The 23,255-nt window shown below is 35.4% G+C and overlaps 2 long non-coding RNA genes across 4 annotated transcripts in view; one reads left to right on the top strand and one right to left on the bottom strand.

Annotated features, from left to right (window-relative positions):
* The window catches only part of LOC145668205 (uncharacterized), a 202,685-nt gene that overhangs the window by 83,286 nt on the left and 96,144 nt on the right, over positions 1-23,255 (bottom strand). For all 3 annotated transcript variants that reach the window (XR_014127988.1, XR_014127987.1, XR_014127990.1), the window contains exon 2: positions 9,662-9,797. This is a non-coding gene — a long non-coding RNA (uncharacterized LOC145668205). The remainder of the gene's footprint in view (positions 1-9,661; positions 9,798-23,255) is intronic.
* LOC145668207 (uncharacterized) overlaps positions 1-23,255 on the top strand; it is a 213,115-nt gene that overhangs the window by 186,926 nt on the left and 2,934 nt on the right. The gene's annotated exons all lie outside the window — the stretch shown is intronic.

The raw sequence follows: 23,255 nt of genomic DNA, 5'->3' as shown, positions 1-23,255 counted from the left end.
TACCTAGGTAAAAAAGTCTCCATATCCGTGTTATAATAGTTACGTGATTCCGCTCGCCGTATACGACCCAACAATTGGACATTTGGACCATGATAATGCTCCTTGTCACATTTCAGAAATGGTGTACGTCTTCGAGTATTTGCTGGATTTAACTCCGTGTTACTTTTTCCTATTCCCTACACTGAAATTCACCTTAAAAGGAAGACGATTTGATACTACTGAGGACATCTAAGATAACGAGACAAATAAAGTCCCGGCGAATCCCACGACAGGTAAATCCAGAAATTGCTTCCAGCGATGGTGTGTGGAATCATTGTGTGGATTCAGCAGAGTACTTTAAGGTTGGTTTAAAGGAACAAGTTTTGTCGATAGATGTCATTATAGTCTTCGTATCTCTCTCATGAATTTTTTACCTTTCACGAAAATTCACGATTTCTCTTTACAAATTTCAACCTACAGACTTCAAATTTTTAGAGAAGGAACTTCATAACCTATTGAAGGCAACAATCGGTGCCGGTTTTTTATTTAGAATTTTCTTCATTGTTGAAAATTGTTGAACTGCCTTCATTGTTGAGATGGATATCCAACCCTTTAACAATGGAACTGTTTCAACAATTAAGAAAATTCTAAATGAAAAATCGTCACGGATTGTTGCCTTTCATAGGTTATGAAATTTCCTCTCTAAAAATTTGAAGTCTCCAGGTTGAAATTTGTAAGAGAAATTATAAATTTTCATAAAAGATAGAAAAATACACGAGAGAGATACGAAGACCGTAGTGACATCTATCGGCAAAACTTGTCCCTTTACACCAACCTTAAAGGGGAAAAGCACGTATAGGAGGTAAAGTGTTCCTATGTTTTTTTTTTTTTTTTTTAATGTAGCAATAGTCCGGGAATGAAATGAAGTAACCATTTTTATTCATAAAACAAATTAAAATCGTAGTGGTATAAGTTAAACATTAAAAGTAGGGCGAAGGATTATCATGCAATTCTTGAGTCTCTTTGGGAACTTATTATATTTGCAAAGGTTATTTTCTTTTCTTTTTTGGTATCAAAATATTATTATTATTATTATTATTATTATTATTATTATTATTATTATTATTATTATTATTATTATTATTATTATTATTATTATTATTATTATTATTATTATTATTTTGTTACCAGTATACACAGAGTTAATATATTATTAGGAGAAAGAAGTTCAATGCTATCATATAACTTCATAACGCAAGTAAATTGATACAGAGGTAAATGAGAAGTAACCCACTTTAAAAAAGAAAGTCACAATAGCTTTACTATTGTCATACTAAAAGTGAGGGCATGGTGCCTCAGTGGCAAGTGCTCGTCTCTTGTATGTGACATCCCTGGTTTGATCTCAGCTTACGTCAAGTGGATTTTTAATGGACAAAAACCATATTTGTGGATTTTCTAGGGTTATCCCGTTTTCTCCCACTTTCTTTATTCCACTATTGCATTCGTTTCTCATCATGACAATCTTCTTTCGCCTAGCCGGTATAATCATGGGACATAAAACTGAAATATTTAATTTTTTATCATACTGAATTATATATAACAAAGAAACCTGACCTGAAATTTTTCATTTATGGAAGTTTAATTCCACTTTTCTGTACCATTAACGAAAACCAGTGGTGTGTTTAGGGGGAGGGCTATCGGGCTCAAGCCTCCCCACCCACCCCGAAATAAATTTTTTATATGCACAACTTCGTTAAAATTTGTCGGCACCTAGAAAGAAAATATATAAATGCTTATTCACGTGTTGTGCATAGAACTCCCCGAAATAAAATCCTAAATTCGCCACTGATTAAAACTAAATCCAAAACCACATACACATACACACACAAAAAAAACTGCATTTAGGCCTAATTCTTGAATACGGTTCAACTTCCTCTTGTGTTAAAATCATGTTTAATTAAAAGCTCTAATAATTAACATTCAACTCTTTTTCATTTAAAGGGCACCTGACAGACGGACGACCAGGTAGAGAAGGTCTGTGGTTGTACCCACGGGGGAAGGAGACCCGGATTTGATTCCCGGCGAGAGCTCATGAATTTCGGATTCCACGTTAATCAGTAGGTCCACGTCTCATATAGCCTCGCTGCTGAACGGGACGTTAAACTCAAAATCAACTCAACCACGGGGCGAAGGGGCAAATGGGGTCCGTCCCCCTCAAACAACTTCCAGTTCCCCTCTCCCCAAATGGACTTCGACTGTTAGGTGTTTATTTAAACATGTTTACTAAAGCTTATAATAGAACAAATAGAAATGCCCATTCTTGACACGGGAAGACTAAGGTTTAATGAGTATAAAACCGGAAATTTGAATATTGTAAAAATTGTCCACCTTTTCTTTTTAGAAGCGGAATTGTCAAGAACGCTTCAATACATGTTTTATTCATTTCTGATTTTGAGTTTATATATCGAATTTCACGCCTCCAACTTAAGCAAATACTCGCATTGAGCATTTTCTGAATAAAGAATCGAAAATTTTAATACTGGAAATTCTCTCTTTTAGTAGTCAAAATTTTGAAAAGGCTGAAGCACACTTTCTATTAACTTCAAATAAGAGTTAATGTAGGGGGCACGGTCGTTCAGTAAGAGCGTTCACCTCTGGCAGGTGGAGTCCTAGGTTCGATCCCAGCTCGCGCGAAGTGAGTTTTGTACTGGACAAACACCGTGTTCGTGGGTTTTCTCGTTCCCTCCCACTCTATTAATTCCACTATTGCGTTCATTTTTCATCATCACCATCTCCTTCAGCATAGCCGGGACGTAAAATTAAAAGATTTCATTTCATTTTTAGGAGTTAATGTACCAGACTTCTTACATCCAACTAAAACGAATACTCTCATAAAGTTTTCCTGTGTAAAGAATAGGAAATTTGAATATTTTAGAAATTATGGTGAACGTGAAAAAAAAATAGAATTCAAGATTTCAGTCGATTTACACATTTATTGACCTCTACATGTCGAAGAAAGGACTTTCTGGATGTCTGTCCTCCTGTCTGTTTGTCACGATGTAAAAATATTCACTCGCCTAGGTGGTATACCGTCAACGTAACCAAATTTAAAACAAAGTTTTTATAAGATACCCTGTGTTTTTTAAATTTTCTTGCTACCTCTAAAAATAAGGGTAAAATGAATATTAAAATTTGCGATCTTTTCAAAAACGGATTCAACAATTTCGCTCATATTTCATAAATCAATGATCCACTTACAATCCTATAATATGTCCTAAATCGTTTTCCTAGGGAAAATCCAGAAAGGGTAATATACTATTCTTGGGGATGAGCATAGGCGGAGTTATGGGGGGCATGGGGGACATTGCCTCCCAACTTTTTGACAAAAAATAAAAACTCCACCTATAAGATGATAAAAATAAAAAATGCCACGGTTGTTTAGAGGGTTTGCCCCCTCTAGATCTACCCCCCAGGAGAAAATTTCTAACTCCGCTTATGGGGTAAGTTTTCCCTGTACTGTTTTCTCAAAAACTACATAGGCGATTTAGTTCATATTTTATTAATATATATTTATTAATAATCTAACAATATGGCATAACTCATTTTCCCTGAATAATTCATAAAAGGTAGTTTATTTTTTGAGGTGATTTTTTTTAAAAAAAAAGACTCAGATGATTATGTCCATATGTAATTAATAACTCTATAGCGTTGCGCAAATCACGAAAATATTTACAAGGGTAGTTTCCTTTTTATTAGTTCCTCAAACATGACTCATGCGATTTTTTTGATATATCATAAACAAATGTTTCATAAAACCCTAATATTTTGCTTTTATGTTAAGTTTCCTATCTACGTTTTCCTAAAACACAATTTTCTTCGTATTTCACAAATAAATGTTTCAGTAATTACTGCAAGATAACATGATTTAGTTTATGAAATTACGGAGCAAGAAAGTTCACTGCGAGGGACGTTCCTTGTATTTCCACACATAAAGCGAAGCCAAACAAATGGACTTCATAAAGTATTTTTTTTTCTTTTTCTATGAATAATTTATTGGCACATTTTCAACAATCTATGTGATTCTCATTTGCAGTGTCGGAACTCATGTTTCCAGGAGCGTCATTTCAGATTTTGCTTGGGGGGGCAAGACCCCTTGATATAAGTAAAATTTCGCATTTTTCTCTGATTTACTACTATTCTATTGATAAAATCTATATACATCTCAAACTCAGGGTGGGCAAATGCCCCTCCCTGCCCCCTAAATGGCGCCCCTGCATGTTTCAACTGTAAATAACAATAATAATAATAATAATAATAATAATAATAATAATAATAATAATAATAATAATAATATGTATATTTTGTATAATACAGGGTGACCCAAAAGTACGTATACACCCTTGCATTGATCTAGTATAATATACTAGTTTATGGGTTTATTTGCTTCGGCTGGTCCGAGCTTAAGGTATAAGTTAAAGAATAATAGCAACAAATAATAAAGAAACTAAGTCTTCCTGATGGATAATAATAAGAAATGATATAAAATGCAATGAGCTGAACAGTACGGTACTGTATACCTACTTTTAGGTCATCCTGTATATATCAAGGGCTTGGGGCAACAAGTGGACATGGCACATTTTTGTGAAAATCCTTTTATTAGTTTAAATGGTGTGTTGTAAGTATATCTACATTTTTTTAAAATATATTTCGTCAGATTCCGACACGATAGTGCTGCCATCGTGTCGGAATCTGACGAAAGTGTGGCTTGTCCACTTGTTGCCCCGAGCCCTTTATATGTAGTATATGCACATACACATGGTGAGTTGTTAATGCTTTCACACTCTGAAACAGGACTTCTGGTTTTCTTTTAGTATGTAAAAGTCCTCTGTGTTTATCTTTGTTTAATAAGAAATTGTGTGGTTCATATTTTAAAATTCATTTCGAACTATTTTAAGATGATGATAGAAACCGTGGTTTCAGAAAGCGCTACTTAAAAGAATGCTTTGATTTGCAGTGAGCACTAGCTTTTTTCTTATGTTTTTTCTAAATATAATCTCCGCTCGCAATACACAGTGATACGTTTATTACGTATTAAATTGCAAGATTACACTTAAACTGTGTTTATTTGGAGTATATTGTGTAATGATTTGTGTATCTTTAAACGTTAATAAATACTGTTTTCATTGCATCTCCAATTACTATCATTTTTTATAGTTCTTATATTATGAATCACGTAACACTTGCGCATAAGAGTCAGAAATTTTTCGTCTCGTTTAGAATTTAAAGTACTTCTCGTCTCGTTTAGAATTTAAAGTATTGCTCGTCTCGTTTAGAATTTAAAGTACTTCTCGTCTCGTTTAGAATTTAAAGTATTGCTCGTATCGTTTAGAATTTAAAGTGCTTCTAGTCTCGTTTAGAATTTAAAGTACTTCTCCTCTTGTTTAGAATTTAAAATATTTCTCCTCTTGTTTAGAATTTAAAGTGTTTCTCGTCTCGTTTAGAATTTAAAGTACTTCTCCTCTTGTTTAGAATTTAAAATATTGCTCGTCTCGTTTAGAATTTAAAGCACTTCTAGTCTCGTTTAGAATTTAAAGTACTTCTCCTCTTGTTTAGAATTTAAAATATTTCTCCTCTTGTTTAGAATTTAAAGTATTGCTCGTCTCGTTTAGAATTTAAAGTACTTCTCGTCTCGTTTAGAATTTAAAGTATTGCTTGGCTAGTTTAGAATTTAAAGCACTTCTAGTCTCGTTTAGAATTTAAAGTACTTCTCCTCTTGTTTAGAATTTAAAATATTTCTCCTCTTGTTTAGAATTTAAAGTATTGCTCGTCTCGTTTAGAATTTAAAGTGCTTCTAGTCTCGTTTAGAATTTAAAGTACTTCTCCTTTTGTTTAGAATTTAAAATATTTCTCCTCTTGTTTAGAATTTAAAGTGTTTCTCGTCTCGTTTAGAATTTAAAGTACTTCTCCTCTTGTTTAGAATTTAAAATATTGCTCGTCTCGTTTAGAATTTAAAGCACTTCTAGTCTCGTTTAGAATTTAAAGTACTTCTCCTCTTGTTTATAATTTAAAATATTTCTCCTCTTGTTTAGAATTTAAAGTGTTTCTCGTCTCGTTTTCAAGACAATAAATTTCCCGTCTCGTGAGGAATACTAGTACATAATGCATAGCATAACTTCGAAGTCTAATAAATAACGTCACATTGTTATATCATGCATCCTTTGTTTGTTTATTTATTTATTACTCTAAATGCAAATTATTCCATCTTCTAATTAACACTATTTACAGTGTATAATATTAAAAATTCCATAAAATAAAAAAAGTGTCCAAATTAAAATAGTGTAAACCAACCTATCGAAGTGTTAATAAATAAATTCTCATTAAGGCGCTCCGTGTTAAGGAAGAAAGCAATTTATATACTGTAGTGACATAACAAGGCAGCAAAATATTATAATAATGAACAATGTAACCATCTGATTTCGCTGTTATGCATCAGAGCTTTTTTTTTTTTAGCATTTTTTTCTCTCAGTTATATCATGTAGAAGGCAACTTAATGTGTTCATATCAACAGGTTATGAAGTACGTGCCTATATTTTATACGCACACACACACACACACACACATGCTACGACATACATCATACATTCACATATTTATTATACATAAGAATAAACGATAGCGCTGCTCTCCTGCGGGCTATCGTATTTTGTCATGCAATGTAGACATCAATAACCCTTCACACTGTCTGCATATGACCATACATCATCATACTCGAGAAATTTTTATGGTTTCTGAGAAGTCAAAACGTCTTGGTTTTTTTCTGTTCTCTATCCTATCAAGCAGGAAAAAAAGAACAGAAAAAAATCTATATTCTCTAGAACATTCTTAGTATACGGATGTGTTGATAAATTAAGCTATTATCTCTCTGTCAGCTTGTTTTAAAAAATTCACATTTTGTTTCGAAAGAAAGGAACCCGGTAAATGATAAGAAGTATAACGTAAAACACATGTATACTAATGGAGTCAACTGACTGCAGCTTAGAGTGTGAACAGAATTGATATTTAGGGGATCAGGGGGCAATTGCTTCCATAAGTTTGTGATTATAATGTACAGAATAATATAATATACCAATGAAAAACTGTGAAACTGTTTATATCGGCACAAAATCTTGCTTTCACCACAAAAACCTGAACTGTCGCACCTGAATATGCAATGTTAAATTGGTAATTTTATTGTTCTTGTAGGATCATTGATCCATTAAAGTCCATTAAATACAGTAAAACATATATATATATATATATATATATATATATATATATATATATATATATATATATATGCTTTACTATATTTAATGGACGTTTAATGGATCAATATATATATATTGCATATTCAGATGCTTTTTTTTTCAGTTGTAATGCACAGTCCTGTTCAAGAAATCTTGGCCCCCTACTTTGCTTTGTAAAGCTTGGTAACCGTTTATGGTAAATTCTTATACTTTGCCTCTAAATAAATATCTCAATTAACAGAAGAAAACCCACATATCTTTGTTTTAATTCTGGCTGTAAGTAAGAATATAGGACTCTTCAAAGAAAAACGGGTAGCCGGGATATTTTGAACAAGACTGTGCATTTTTTATCTATATGTTGTTTGGTTAATTAGTTTGGAGCTTAACGTTTCTTTTTTTGGGATCGAGATTGAGTGAAACGTGCATCAACAGTTTAATCTGGAATCAGAACCACGTGAAATTCAACCGGAAATCAAACTCAGGTCTCCCGCGCTAAATAGCTCTTGTGTTAACTATATAACCAAGAGGAAGTTCCCAATAGCCTACGCTATATATGAAGGCAATATAGCCTATATCGCATATTGTAATAAGTGAAATTTCTAGTTTTACGCCCTGTAGTTATGCCCTTTAGGCTAAAGGAGACAGATGATTAGTGACAACGGCGCTGACTTTTCAAAAATTATGTGGGGGTATATCAATGGCAGGACGTGTTATATGTTTTCAATAGAGTCTCGATATTTTTTGATTGATTTTCTTTTAGTTAAAATCTTTTATGAACACTGTCATAAAAGGCTGTGCTGCGATAAAGTAAAATATACCGGTACTATAAGGATAAGTTGGGGGCTGCCTTAGCTCAGTCACGCTCACGGCTGACTTAAACGCAAGAGAAACGGGTTCAAACTCCGGTCCAAGGTTAAGGATAAGTACTGTAATGAATGTTCTCAACATATGTAATCGTTACGTTAAATGTATACTTTAAACAACTTACATGATGTAAAAATCATGTGGGTGCGGGCTACCCACAAGATTATTTGTGTGGATGCTGGAGCCCCGAAGCACCCATGTAGTTGACGCGCATGATTTAATAAGAACCTCGAGAAAACTCATAGATATAATGTTGTCCATCAGAAACTCACTTGGATGGGGATCGAACTAAGGACCCGTTCTCTAGGCGCCCTACCACTGTGCCACCATACTCGTCATGTATCTCTTTCAGTACAGAATTTAAACTCTGGCGTACTCAAGGAAATGAGAACTTAAAAGTTTGCAGATATTTAGAAACAGTGTGTAGTTTTCGTGATAGTCTGCGTGCCGATATTTAGAAACAGTGTGAAGTTTTCGTGATAGTCTGCGTGCCGATATTTAGAAATAGTGTCTAGTTTTCGTGATAGTCTGCCTGCCGATATTTAGAAACAGTGTGTAGTTTTCGTGATAGTCTGCGTGCCGATATTTAGAAACAGTGTATAGTTTTCGTGATAGTCTGCGTGCCGATATTTAGAAATAGTGTCTAGTTTTCGTGATAGTCTGCCTGCCGATATTTAGAAACAGTGTATAGTTTTCGTGATAGTCTGCGTGGCGATATTTAGAAACAGTACACAAGTGTCATGATAGTCTGCAACAGTGATAGCATGGTTTGAAGAATGGCTGACAGATGGAAGAACCAAAACTGGAAGACTACCGAAGTAGTAGTGTGAAAATAATGCCAGATTGGCGCCACGTTGTCCGCGGGACGAGAGGAGACAAGAAAACAGTTTTACTCGTCCCGTTCTCGTAAATATTGTAAAAGTCTCGCCTCGTTTTGTCTCGTTTTATAAATTTGTGTGCAAAATTTAAGACCTCATTTTTTTTCTTCATGTCATTTGGAAATTACAAGAATCATTCCATGTCACGGGAGATCCATGAATGGTGTGATACGAACACCTATATCAAATTTATCATTGGAGTATATTGTGTAATGACTTGTGAATCTTTAAAAATTGATAAATGTCCTTCATTGTCTTTTTTTTACAACCATTTTATCAATTTATAGCTTTTATACTATGAATCATAATATTCGAGATATTTGACATTAAACCAATATTTGAGATGTTAATACTCGCATAAACTTGAGTTTCCCATGAGAGTTAAATGTATCGTCCCGTCTCGAAATCGAGGCGAGAATTATCATGTTTCTCATCTCGTCTCTAGTATAGCAAGGTACTCCTCGTCTCGTCTCTTGAGGAACGCTGGTAGAGCCAACATGACCCAAAGTATGGTTATGTCAGTCTCTTGTATAAAAATATTTCCATTTTTATACAACTGAAGTAAAAATATAGTTTAAAGCTTTGTTTTCTATGCTTATTATTACTATTAGACCTACAAAGAACTTAATAATTATGTTTAAAAATGTCACTCACCATGTTTTCATCCTCAGCTTTTGAATCTAGGGACAATCCTATCATGCTTGAGACCAAGAATTTTCTCATAGTTGGTGATGTCAAGAGACCGTTGTCTTTTCTTCTTCGCAATTTTTGGCAGGCATTATCATCAGTTCTGAAATGGGAAAGCAATCATTTTCAGAGACCATCAAAATGAAAACTTTTGCATACTTTCTAAGCAAAATTAATTAATATTCTTACAAGTCAGTGATAAACATGATCTGTTCAGAAAATAATCGACCATAGTTTTCCTTGTGGAGACAAATGACGAAAGGGAGATGTCTTCTAGCGTACTGTAGAAGCTTGGTCAACTTGAAGCGTATTAGGTTTCTTTTCTCTCTCTCTTTTTTTTTTTTTTTTTTTTTTTTTTTTTTTTTTTTACGCTCTGAGAGATCGTGACGAAAATAAGATTGAAGGCTACTTTTAAGTGGATGGACGTAGTGAAGTGAACGATTATGGAACATCTACTCGCCGCAAAATGAGCTTGAGATACTTGAACAGCGATTTTGCATTAAGATTGTCCGAGAGTTTAATGATGCATAAGTTGGAATCAAAGTGTAGCTGCCACAATTAAAATAATCAATATGAAGTCCAAGACAAAAGAAGAACAATATACGTGGAACAAAACCAAATATAGGCCTATATTGACTGGGAAATGATATGCATTAAAAAGACAGGACATTACCAAACAATACTACAATCAGGAGTTCGTATGTTGTCTTTGTGATACTGTGCGATGCAAACGTCCAGACATGCCGGCCAACTTGACTGCACCAAGACGGTGCATCTGCTCTTTCTTCGCATCTAATTCAATTTTTTTCTCTATTTTTTGGAGGGGAGAGGTATTCTTCTGGCCGATTTAAATCTCCCGATTTAAATCTTTCTCTTTTTAGCTGTATTCTAAGCTGAAAAAGACCGAACTTGAATCATTAGAAACTATTAGAAAATGAAACTTAACTAATATCCTGGCTGATTTTCATTGTTCAGAGAGGCAGTTGAGATATGCAGGATCACAAAAACAAAGTATCATTCAAGAGCATTGCATGTAAAGAGATTAGAGTTTCAGAGCATCAGGTTAGTAACATTGTTTCTTCAGACCAAAAGTTGAAAACTTTTTAAATAGACAACTCTTTAAATAGACACTTATTATTGTCAACACCTATTAAAATAAATTCCATGTGAATGGCGGAAAATTTATTAAACCATTAGACTCTACGTCCCATGTATTATCTTGACTCCTTTGTAGATCCTTCTGAGTACCCATTTTATCGCTATAAACTAAGGAATGAAAACTTAGCTAATATCCTAATATGTATTAAAACTTTATCGCTACAAACAAAGGGGAGAAAACAGCTAATATCCTAATTGTTGTATGTATTAAAACTTTTATCGCTACAAGCTAAGGGAAGAAACTTACCTAATGCCATAATTGTTGTATGTATTAAAATTAAAATTTTATCACTACAAACTAAGGAATGAAAACTTAGCTAATATCCTAATATGTATTAAAACTTTATCGCTACAAACCAAGGGAAGAAAACAGCTAATATCCTAATTGCTGTAGTATTAAAACTTTTATCGCTACAAACTAAGAGAAGAAACTTACCTAATACCATAATTGTTGCATGTATTAAAATTAAAATTTTATCACTACAAACTAAGGAATGAAAACTTAGCTAATATCCTAATATGTATTAAAACTTTATCGCTACAAACCAAGGGAAGAAAACAGCTAATATCCTAATTGCTGTAGTATTAAAACTTTTATCGCTACAAACTAAGAGAAGAAACTTACCTAATACCATAATTGTTGTATGTGTTAAAATTTTTATCACTACAAGCTAAGGGAAGAAACCAATACTTACCGATTGCTGATATGATTGGTCATGCAGTTATTTTCTATAAACTGGTATGCTGTAGCTGTTTTCTTTAGCATAGTTTGGTGTATAACTACCGTTCTTGTCTTGTCATGTCTATGTACGTTTTTTATATTCGAGAAGTGATACTCGTAGAACAAACCGAAATATTTTTAGTGTTCAGAACCCTTAACATGTAATAGTATATTAATCGATTTTGATTCCCTCAAAAGCCGCCACTGTTAAAGATCTTTCTTCAGTACATTATATATATGTGTATCTGGTGTACTGCAATTGTAATTCTGTTGTAATTCTGTAAAGTTAATAGTAAAGAGGACATTTCAAGAGTTTAGCAGGACTACTAGCGAATTGGTTGTCCAAGAAAGAAAAAAAAAAAAAAAAGAGTACGTTTAAATCTAGTATTGTAGTTCGCAGTGTGTGGGAAATCATATATGTTGAAACCCACATAGTCTCAAAAATGTATTCACTGTAGTCTCAAAAATGTATTCACTGTCCTTCTACATTCCTTCATTTTTAATAATAATAAGAAAGGTTGTGTAATGGAGACTATGGGTTAGAATGAAAAGGTGCGACTACAAGCCACTTAAGTCTAACCTCCCCCCTCCTAAATTTAGTCGTTTTTGTTTCCTAAAAGGAATTACGACAATTTTTCCTCGGCTTCCTCTCTTTCTCTGTCTCTACTAAATTGCTTCGACAGAAAGGGTCTCTAAATTAAAAAAAAAAAAAGAAAAAAAGAAAAGAAAACGAAAGGATCCATAGTGCTATCGTAAATGACGTATAATCAGGCATCGTATTAAAATGGTCTGATACAGTCCCCGGTCCCTCATTTTCTTATCCATCTTTTCGTACACATACTGTGTAATTATCAGAGGTATATAACGACTAGTTATATACACTTATATCATCTACCCTCTCCTTCCATCACTATTACATACTTCGTTGTTTTTTCCTATATTTTCTATCCACTGTTACAATATGCGGCAAGTTGTCTCTTTAGCATAGTTTGATGTTTTCGCCATATGTACGTACGCATATAATAGAAGAAAACCTTTCTTGTGTTATCTCCAGGTTATTTGTTATTCGAGATATGGTGCACTTATAGAAAATAGTGATAGTATTTTAATGTTCAGAAGCCTTAGTACGGAATCAAAATAATTACAAATCAGATTGCTTAATTCTACAAAATTGTTTGCAATTAACGAACAGAAATGTCCAAAGATGAGATATGCAAACCAGTAATTCTCTTTGAACAGAGAATTTCTCTGCTTAATTACTCTGTTCTTTAAAATTCTGTGTCTAATTATATAATTTAACATGTCAATGTAAGTACATTTTAATTTCTTTATCACCCAAACACGTCAATGCTGAGTTTTGGTTCTGGCATATCTCATCGAGTTCCTGGAAGTTACACATCTTGATATACTGTGTGTGTTCTACTGGTTGCCTACATTCGAACTGGCTGGCGAGGAAAAAATTCCATAAACCAAGAAACAAGCACAAAGATATACAGGGTGTCCATAGAATACTAACACACTTTAAAGTGATATTACGTCGCTCTGGATAGTTGTATTTAAATGAAATTGGTCACATTTGAAAGAAAAACTCCAACAATAGACAATAATGTCAATAATGCACGGCATCAAACACAGAAAAAGTAACTTCACTCATGTTTACTCTGTGCTCACTAATTGGTAAGCACACTTGTGTTTACATGCACACTAATTGATTACTTTCACAATTGGAAGAAGAAGGTAATGACTTTATTTTCCAACAACATGGAGCATCTTCTCACTGTCATTTACGTGTTCGGGAACATCTTAATGAGCAGCTTCCAGGAAGATGGATTGGACGTGCCGGAAATGATGATAATGTCTTCTACAAATGGCCGCCAAGGTCGCCTGACTTGCCGGTCTGTAATTTCTTTTTATGTGGTTACGTAAAGGATTGTGTCTATGTACTCCCATTGTCTCAAAACCGGCAAGAAGTGCAAGTTCGTTATCAGTGCTGCCATCCAGTCCATTTCAACAGATAATATTGGAGTGTGTGTGGCGTGAATGTCTTGATGTCTGCATCGCCACTCGTGGGGTCTACATTCAATTCTATGAGGTATAGTTAAAAAAAAGTGTTTTTTTTCCCGTCAAATGTGACCAATTTCGTTTAAATACTATTATCCAAAGTGACGCAATACTACTGTAAAGTATGATAGTATATTTTCTGGACACACTGTATAACTATAAAATCTCGTCTTGCTTATATCTCGTTCTGCGTTCTGGAATATATTATTCCGAGCTTAAGATAATTCAGTTTACAGAATTCATGATATAACGACTATTTTGTGTAAAGTGTTAGTTTAACACTTTTTAAGCGTCATGTGGATATATTTTATCCATACTTGGCGTTTTACTGGAGGCCATGCGCATATATGGTATGCACACTTCACGTGTTATTTAATAGGCCAGTGAACACTATTGATCCCGGAGTAAACATCTGATTTTGGGACTTGGAGCTTAAAGTGTTAATATCATTATTCACAGATTTCCTTTCTTTTTAACTATTATTTATTTATTTAACAATCATCAGACACAGTTCAGAGGCCATTTTATACTGGATATCTAACAGCAACAACAACAATGGAAAGGATTTGGGAAGATATCGACCAGAGTCTGTTTAGTAGGTACCATCCCGGCATTTGCCTAGTAGGACTGAGGGAAACCCTGAGAAACCTCAGTCAAGATAGTCGGCATCGGGAATTGAATCCATAGCCTCCCGAATGCGAAGCGAACGCTCTACCACTTGAGTTACTTCGCTCGGTAATTATAGTATTTAAAAGTTTTCAAGGAGACATTTGTGAACAGTGTTCTCTCTCCAGAGTTAAGCGGACTGAATACAGTTATTAGCAGGGTAGAATAAGTTTTGTTTTTGACATAAAAGGGTGAATTTGTATTTAAACGATATCAGAAGTGTCACTATTCACCTCAGCGACCTCGAAAACTATGGATTCAGCACTAATATCGGTCATTTTAAAACATTTTTAAATATCACAAACGTATTCATATACTGTACATATATATATACAGGGGATAGACAAAAAAAAAATCTAAAACGTTTGCAAAAGTGCGAAAATCATACCTAGTATGGTGTGGGGCCTCCTTTTGCGTCCAAAACAGCTTGGGTCCGAGGACGTGTACAACTCCTGAATCGTGGTGTGTGGAATTTTGTACCATTGTTCCTCCAAAACATGCTCCAGTTCCTTAAGGGATGCTGGTGGAGGGTAATGAGACCAAACACGCCTTTCTAACTCAGACCACAATGGCTCAATGATGTTCAGATCTGGTGATTGTGGGTCCCAGGGAGGTGTGATAGCTCCTGGTCATGCTCCCCAAACCCTGATTTCACCGTTTTTGCTGCGTGACAGGGTGCCAAATCATCTTGGTAGATGCCATCACAATCAGGAAACAATATTTGGGCCATGGGTAGAACCTGGTCCCTCAAAATGGCCTCATACGCCTTAGCATTCATCATTCTATGCAGGGCTATGATGGGACCTGCAGAAAACTACGATATCACAGCCCATACTGTAACAGAACCACCCCCATGCTTTACAGTTGGGAGCAGACAGTCTGTATCATAGGCCTGCGACGGTGTTCATACGTAAACACGACCGGTTGTTGGAAACAAGGTGAAGGTCGATTCATCGGACCACATTACGTGTTTCCACTGTTCATGGGTCCACGCCTTGTGGTCCTTGCACCACTGGATACGCCTCTTCGCATTTACTGCTGTGACCAGGGGTTTGGCGATAGCGGCCCTGCCATGAATTTTCATTTTATGAAGTTCCCGTCGTACTGTTTTCAACGAAACCGAGTTATGTAGGCCGGAATTGAATTGAGACGTAATTTTCATTGCAGTGGTCTTCTTTTTAGCTGCTACAATCCGTTTTATGCCCTCCGGTCCCTATCTGACAGGATTGTCTTTTGACGACTGTTGTGCTTTGCAGACGTCGTTTGCCCATGAATTCTGTATGTCCTCGTGACATTGGACATAGTGCCTTTCGATACCCCCACAATGTTCGCCACTGTTGCACTGAAGCTCCAAGCAGACGGGCACCAACGATCATGCCTCTTTGGAAGTCTGTCATTTTACCGCGCCACTTTCACACCACAACACTCACAGATGAACTGGTTACTGCTGTGCTGGCGGAAGAGGAAGGTCCACATGAAACATTGAAAACAATAAACGATCGGCAACCACACGTGTTGTACAGTGAAGGGCCAAACTTACGTGTTCTGTATGAAGTGTTATTAGAATTTTGTATACCCCTATATATAGGCGTGTGTGTTGAAGTTTCTTCATAAATTTTAAATGTGTTTCACGAAATCTGCTACATTTTTAGAACAGTTATTGCTAATAGTATCAAACTTTCTAGTAAAACATTTTTGCCATTAAACGTTAACCTAATAGGTCTAAAGACAATTCGTTGGAACTTGTGTGCTTCCACTGATTTACGCTTTTTCTGTTCTATCGAATAACCGTTTTTTTTTTTTTTATTCTTTGGTGGTTATTATTTTCTTTTATTTAGGGTTTCCTCTTCAGAATGCAGTATAGAAATGGTTTTCTCTCGTTATAATGGGAAAATCTCGATGGAACGTACTGTTCTCTCTCCACTAAAGTTGAAATATTTTTGAAAAAGCCCAAAACTTCCTAGGCAGAAAGCCAAGGACAACTTTCTTTTTAACTTTTTTTTAAGACCTGGAACTCCAGAGAATCTGATAGTGAGTGTCGTACTGATCTAATGACAAATTCATAAATCAAATTTTGGTTTTATTAACGAAACACATCTTAATCTACAGACTCTTTTGTACTTTGCAACAAACTCTATTACATTGCACGCATTTCTTCCATGCTTCTAGAAGTTTGAAAATGTCCCTCTGTAGGAAAAATGAGAAAATATTTCCCACTCCATTTTCCTAATTTTTTGCCTGGTGGTATGTTATCGTTTTGAAAGACGGTTTTCTTCTCAGAATATTTATCTCGCAATGCACGATGGAATTTATGAAAGCTTTGTACATAACGGCGAGCATTTATGGTTTCCATAGATTCGAGATATACTACAACTGGAGTGCATTCTTCTTTGCATCCTAGATGAGGGTACCCATAATGTCATTGGTTTCATTTTCGCCGACCGAATAGTGACAGTCTATTCTTTGCCACTTTATTTCTTGTTCACAATGATGGAACCAGCTTTGACCATCGGTCACAACTCTACTACAATCACTTCTCTACTTTCGATATCTCTGAAGAACTTCATAATCAGTATCTTTTCGCACACTTAGTGTCCAGCCGTCAATAAACATGAAACTCAGCAACAATTTTTTGATAGACTTACCTTGCAATAATTTTCTGCACTGCATTGTATCCCATAGCACGTATTGTATCCACAGTCGTGCGTCTATCTTCTTTAATGATGTTGTAACCTCTTACCATGTTGCGTTCGGCGAAGGTACTTCAGTCTGTGAGCGACCGCCACGAGGCTTACCTTCGATGTTTGTGTTTTGATCTTTAAAAAGTTTTACGTATCTTCTAACGCTGCTGGTACCCATGCACACATCTTCATATATACACTGAACTCTATTGTGAATTTCAGCAGCAGTATTCCACTCTTTAATAGGAAATTCAATCACTGACAATCAGTTCCACATAACTCTCTGCCCGCACGCAACCAAAAATAATGATTTAATACTACTTCGACACGTTTAGTCGTCTGTAGATTGCGATTATTTACTTTGTTTGCGTATATTGATGAATTCAGATTTTTTTTTTTAATATGAATGATTATGTTCAGTACTTCCCTCGTAGAATTTGGTCCGAAACAACACCAATGATAGTTAACATTCAATTATTCTAAGAGTCTTTCTGAGGAAATCATAGAGCAGAATTTGTATAGGCAGCAACAAGAATGAGAATGATGACTGCTGATTCAGTTATTTAAGAGTTTTTCTATGGAAATTGAGTGCAGAATTTGTATGGACAGAAACAAGAATGAGAATGATGACAGCTGATTCAGTTATTTAAGAGTTTTTCTATGGAAATCGAGTGCAGAATTTGTATGGACAGCAACAAGAATGAGAATGATGACTGCTGATTCAGTTATTCTAAGAGTCTTTCTATGGAAATCGAGAGTAACATTTGTATGGACAGCAACAAGAATGAGAATGATGACAGCTGATTCAGTTATTTAAGAGTTTTTCTATGGAAATCGAGTGCAGAATTTGTATGGACAGCAACAAGAATGAGAATGATGACTGCTGATTCAGTTATTCTAAGAGTCTTTCTATGGAAATCGAGAGCAAAATTTGTATGGACAGCAATAAGAATGAGAATGATAACAGCTGATTCAGTCATTCTAATAGCCTCTCTGCGGAAATTTAAAATTCAAGTTGTTCGTACAACTAGCAGCAAGAATGATAATTGCTATTCAGTAAGTATAAGAACCTTTTTGCATAAATTGAAAATATAATTTTGTAGTGCATAAACAAAATGATGGCTATCATGCCATTTTGTTGAAATTGAAAACAGAATTTGCTTGGACACCAACAAGAATGAGAATAACGTTGCTAATTCAGTTACTATAAGAAATTGCAGAAAATGAACATTGCATTTTGTCATACATCAAGAAGAATGATAGTGTCTACTCAGTAACCCTAAAAATGTTTCTGCAGAAATTGAAAATAGAATTTATTAAGACATCAATGAGAGTAATAGTTACTGTAACATCTTTTCTTCAAAATTGAAACTTGGAATTGATCGGACATTAATAAGAATAATGGTTATTATTCAGTCACTTTATGAGCCTTCCTGCAGAAACTGAAAATGGAACTTCGTCGGACATCAACAAGAACTTATGTATTGTGCTTGCCATATACTGTAATTTAGTTAGATATCTATAGGAGTGACGCTTGATTAATTTCAAAAACAACGAAAATTGCTTTCACAGCAGGAAACAATAAAGTTTACTAAAGTTATCCATTGGCATATTTCTTTGTTGATTCTTCGTGTTCTTTTGCACTTTCACTATTAAAAAGAAAGTCCATTCTTTCATTTCTCTTTAAAGTTTTCGATTAAGAAAAAATAAACTTTGAATGTACTTCATTGTATTGTATAATCAAAGAGGATAATTTCATACTATTTTGTCTCTCTTCCGATGTGTGTGTGTTTGTGTGTGATCACAGGAAAACTTAAAAGAAAGAGAAAAAAACCTTTTACTCGGAGTACCAAAAAAGAAAAAAAAATCGTGCATCTAAGGTCTATAGAGAATAATGAATATGTACGTAGATAGTTGAAGACAAGTTAAGTGAAATTACGAAAATCACCCTCTTTATTCAAGTTGAGTACAGTTGTTGTGTTTAACAAATTATACCCATTTTTCGTAGCTAGGTTTTAAAATTGGGACATTACATAAATCGGTGATCATTTGTTTAGGACAGTGTGTGTGTGTGGGGGGGGAGGTCTGATGATAGTAGCAGTACCATTAGATAAGTACTGTTCTTTCCCAAATCATTCTTTTTTCCTTCAAGATGATGTTTTTTTTTTCGGGGTCCTGAATTATATGCAATAATAAGAGATATTTTGCACCTCTTTAAAGATCATTTTCAAGCCACATGAACATATAATAAAGTTATTTACTGACTAAAATGCATCTTTACACTACCACACACATGGATAAGCACAGGCACAAGCATATACTTATCATTATTATTCTCTTTAAAAAAGGAGAGGAACTGTACATTATAAATGATATCTAAAGTAGCTATACTTAGGAAAGAAAATGAATCACATACAACACAACTTTTATTAATAACGTGTGTTATAAGTTTGTGGCGTAATGTTTACGTTACTTTTGGGATCAAAATATCCATTATATTTCAATCAAACATTTTCTTGTAGACCTTAGACCATATATCTGGAGAACCATATATAATGTAGCCAAACCCAAACTATCACTTACCTCAGTGTGATGTACCTATTCCGTAAAAAATACGAAAACTCGATTTAGAGATTATCCAAAAATTTTGTGGCCCCTGATCCAAAAACTAATTATTCGATATTTTGATCCTTTTTTTATCATTTCTAAAATTCTTATTTAGTTTTTTAAACAACTAAGTTATTTACAATATTTGTTTTATACGAAATTATTGAATTTTGGGTACTTTACATTATTACCTTGATTACAGTAATATTTCTCAATTTGTGGCCCCTCTCAGACTTTCGATGATCCGCAAATAGGACATTAAAAAATTCAGTATATTATATCTTAAACGAAATTGATCAATAGAAACATTTTATTTTCGTTCTGTGATATTGGGCGTTCAGAACATAAGGGATTTGAAGTTCAATTTAAAAATTTTGTCAGACACAAAGGCAAAGTTTGTACTCTCCTTTTAAATACAAGTAAAAATGAAACTTTTTTTATTATTATTATAAGAGGTATTTACAATACTCGGACATGAGTTTTTTATGCATTGAAAGGAACTTCATGTAGAGATTTTAAATATGAAATATGTCCGAAATTTACCCTTGTGCACCGAACGTTCCATATAATATATAGATTTCCACTGAATGTAGGTTAAACTGTATTTTCTAACTACCGGTGACTTCCTGAATGCGGAAAATGTTCGTTCTTCATTGAGTTTTAGCAAATTTTCATTTCAGACAGGCTTGAAAGAAAAACATTTTGTTTGTTTCCCAGCAGAAAGAGAAATTTTGGTGTATTGCGGTGAAGAAAACGTAATTTTCCGCCTCGGTATTTGTTTTCTTTAGTAACACCTTACATTTAGCGACAATGTTAATCTTATGGATCCAAAAACCCCCATCAGGATCTTGCCGCCTATAGTCGGACAATTTGTGCATGCCGACCAGATGCCGCGGTCGGATTGCCGGCGCCGGACACCGGCGTCTTTCCGCTCGATTTTCGACCGCGACGAGCAAAAAGAGATTCGTTCACCAATAGAAAACAAAGAGAGTTAGAAGGTAATTTGTTGCTTTAAAATACGAATTAGGGCTTATATTTCCCTCGTATAAAGCTTTCTCGAAACAGTCGGCAGACAGTCGGACGACGACTGCAAAAAGAGACTGCCGGCAATTTCTTGAAAAGCGACGTCGGCACGACGTCGGCGAAAGTTGCAATAACGCGTACCAGCGGCAAAGAGTCGAATTTTGGAAAATGAATAGAGCCTGTATCTTCTTTAATGATGAAGTAAAAATTGAAACTGTCCGAAGGTTTTTCTTGTGGGTGGGCACTAATTCCATAAAATATGTCTTGTGAAAACGGAGTCGGCAGAAAGTCGGCATACAGCGGACGGAACGACATCGTCAAAGGATGGTTGTAAAGACGTCGAAACGTTGACGGCGTGCCGACCACGAAAAAGGTAAATGCATGAAAAGAAATGTAGTAAAGGGACTGCACGTAAAGGGTATATGAGAAGTAAATACTTAAAATAAATGACAAGTACGAGAGGATTCTTGACAAACATTTTGCAAGGAGACGGCAAACAGCGGACGGCGACCGCGGCAAATATTGTCGGAAAGACGCCGAAACGTTGGCGGCGTGCCGACAAGTAAAGGAGCCGAAAGAAGGTCGGCAAACAGCGGATGGACCGACCTTGAAAAGATGTTCGGACAGGCGCCGAGCCGCCTTTGCCGCTGAAGAGCCTGATTGCAGAAATCGTAGTCTGGTTGCGCTGCCTGTATGTTCGGTTCGCGTTCTTCATTTGTCACATTGTGATGCAGTGTGGGTAAAGTCCTTCAAAAAAAATTCGTTGAGATAAGTTTACAAATGGGAAAAATAATGTTTATCATAAAAATATTCATTCATTGGAACTGTACGCAGTTGCTGGTTAAGCAAATACCACGAAAACATGAAGTGAGAGAGTGGTGAGTTAATTTAATATTATTCATATACATTTGCATATATTATTGCACTTATTATGCATATACATGGGGTGAGTTAATTTAATATTATGTATATACATTTCAAATTGTCATGAATTTTATATGTTGTGTTACATATGTTAATTGTTGCTGCGCATGAAAAAGATTCGGTTATAGTATGTTCCAGCGCACTGGCGTTTCTGGCATATAAAATTTTGGGGGGGGGGTATCAAAGAAAGTAATTTAAATGGTACTACCTAGCCCAACCTGTGTATTAACTTCGATTCTATTTGTTGCCTTGCTGCTTACCTTCACGAACCCCCTAAGGAATATCGGCAAGTGATTACTTTAGGCAAGGCAGTGACAATAATCAAGTCATCTGAACTGGTTCCCGCAATTATAGTTACAGTTCCCAAGAAGGAAAGACAGAAAACAAAGTGCCCTGCGGGGCTCTAACCCGCCTTCACTCGCTAACGCTCGTTCGGCAATACTATGTACTGACAGGATATCATTGCCTTGCCCAAAGTAAAGAGTTACCGGTATATCAAGAACTCGCTTACAATTGTAGGGTCCGCGCTGGCTCAGTGGTAGAACGTTCACCTCTGGTACTTGGGGTCCCGGGTTCGATCCCAGCCATCACCATGTGAACTTTGTGATGGACAAACACTGTCTGCGTGGGTTTCCTCGGGGTTCTCCCGTTTATTTACACTTTCTCCATTCCACCATTTCATTCATTACTCATCATCACCGTCTTCTTTAGCCTAACCGGCATAACCGTTGGACAAAAAACTTAAAGGTTTCATTTAATTTTTATTTACAAAACGAGGGACAGTTAAGAAACTGTAGTACATTATTTTCTTCTTGAAATTGCAAAAGTTTACATGTCTTAGTTTTTAAGATAAGTGTCTTCTAACTCAACGCCAATGTATTTCTGCACAGTGTACGAAAGCTGTATTTTATGTTTACAACTGAAGCGTTACTAGTATGAAACCATAAAAAGTGATATTGAAAAATGTATGATTACCAAAGCCCATATGTTTTCACTACCCTCGCTTACGCGTATACCCACCGTCGCTGACGCACTTGTTCCCTTCGGACACACCTCCGCGTTGCCCTGCTCTGACTCAGTTATATAGAATTCGTGCTCTTTAGTGGCCAACTAGCACCTGGTGCTAAATTATCTTAGAGAAACGTGGACAATTTCTCATAATGCTTGTGCCATGACAAGGTTTGTGTTCCTTTAGTATTTAGTGTATCTTTAGTAACCTAATAAGATCCACTAGATTATATACTGCAGGACTTGTTTCACATGTGAGCGAAAACTTCCAATTTAGAAAAAAAAAACAGGAGAAATGAGGTAGTGGTTAAACGCTCTTGTGTACAGGTTTACTTGTGGCGCAATACTAAAAAAAAAAAAAAATGAAAAATTATAATTCTTTCACCAGTTTCTTTTTTATTGTCCCCTAGTCGGTTTCAAATGGGCGGAATATATTTTACTTGGCATAAATAAAATTCAAGGGGACCTCTAGAAGTAATTGTTGAAAAATTATAATTCTTTTACGATTTGCGTATAAATAAGGCTTCCAGATGTCTAGCATAAAAACAGCGCAAAAAAGCACAAAACAATCTGTGCTGGGTGGCCACTAAATAGCACGAATGCTATCGAACCGAGTCAGATAGGGCGAAGCTGGTGGGCCCGCGCTGGAATACGTCCGAAGGGAGCAGGCACGTCTGCGATAGTGTGTATGCGGAGAAGTGAGGGTAATGGA

The sequence above is a fragment of the Thermobia domestica genome, chromosome 13, assembly GCF_964235325.1.
Source record: "Thermobia domestica chromosome 13, izTheDome1.hap1.1, whole genome shotgun sequence".
Taxonomy (NCBI): domain Eukaryota; kingdom Metazoa; phylum Arthropoda; class Insecta; order Zygentoma; family Lepismatidae; genus Thermobia; species Thermobia domestica.
Note: the sequence above shows the minus strand (reverse complement) of the source record. Positions and strands in the feature narration are given on the sequence as shown.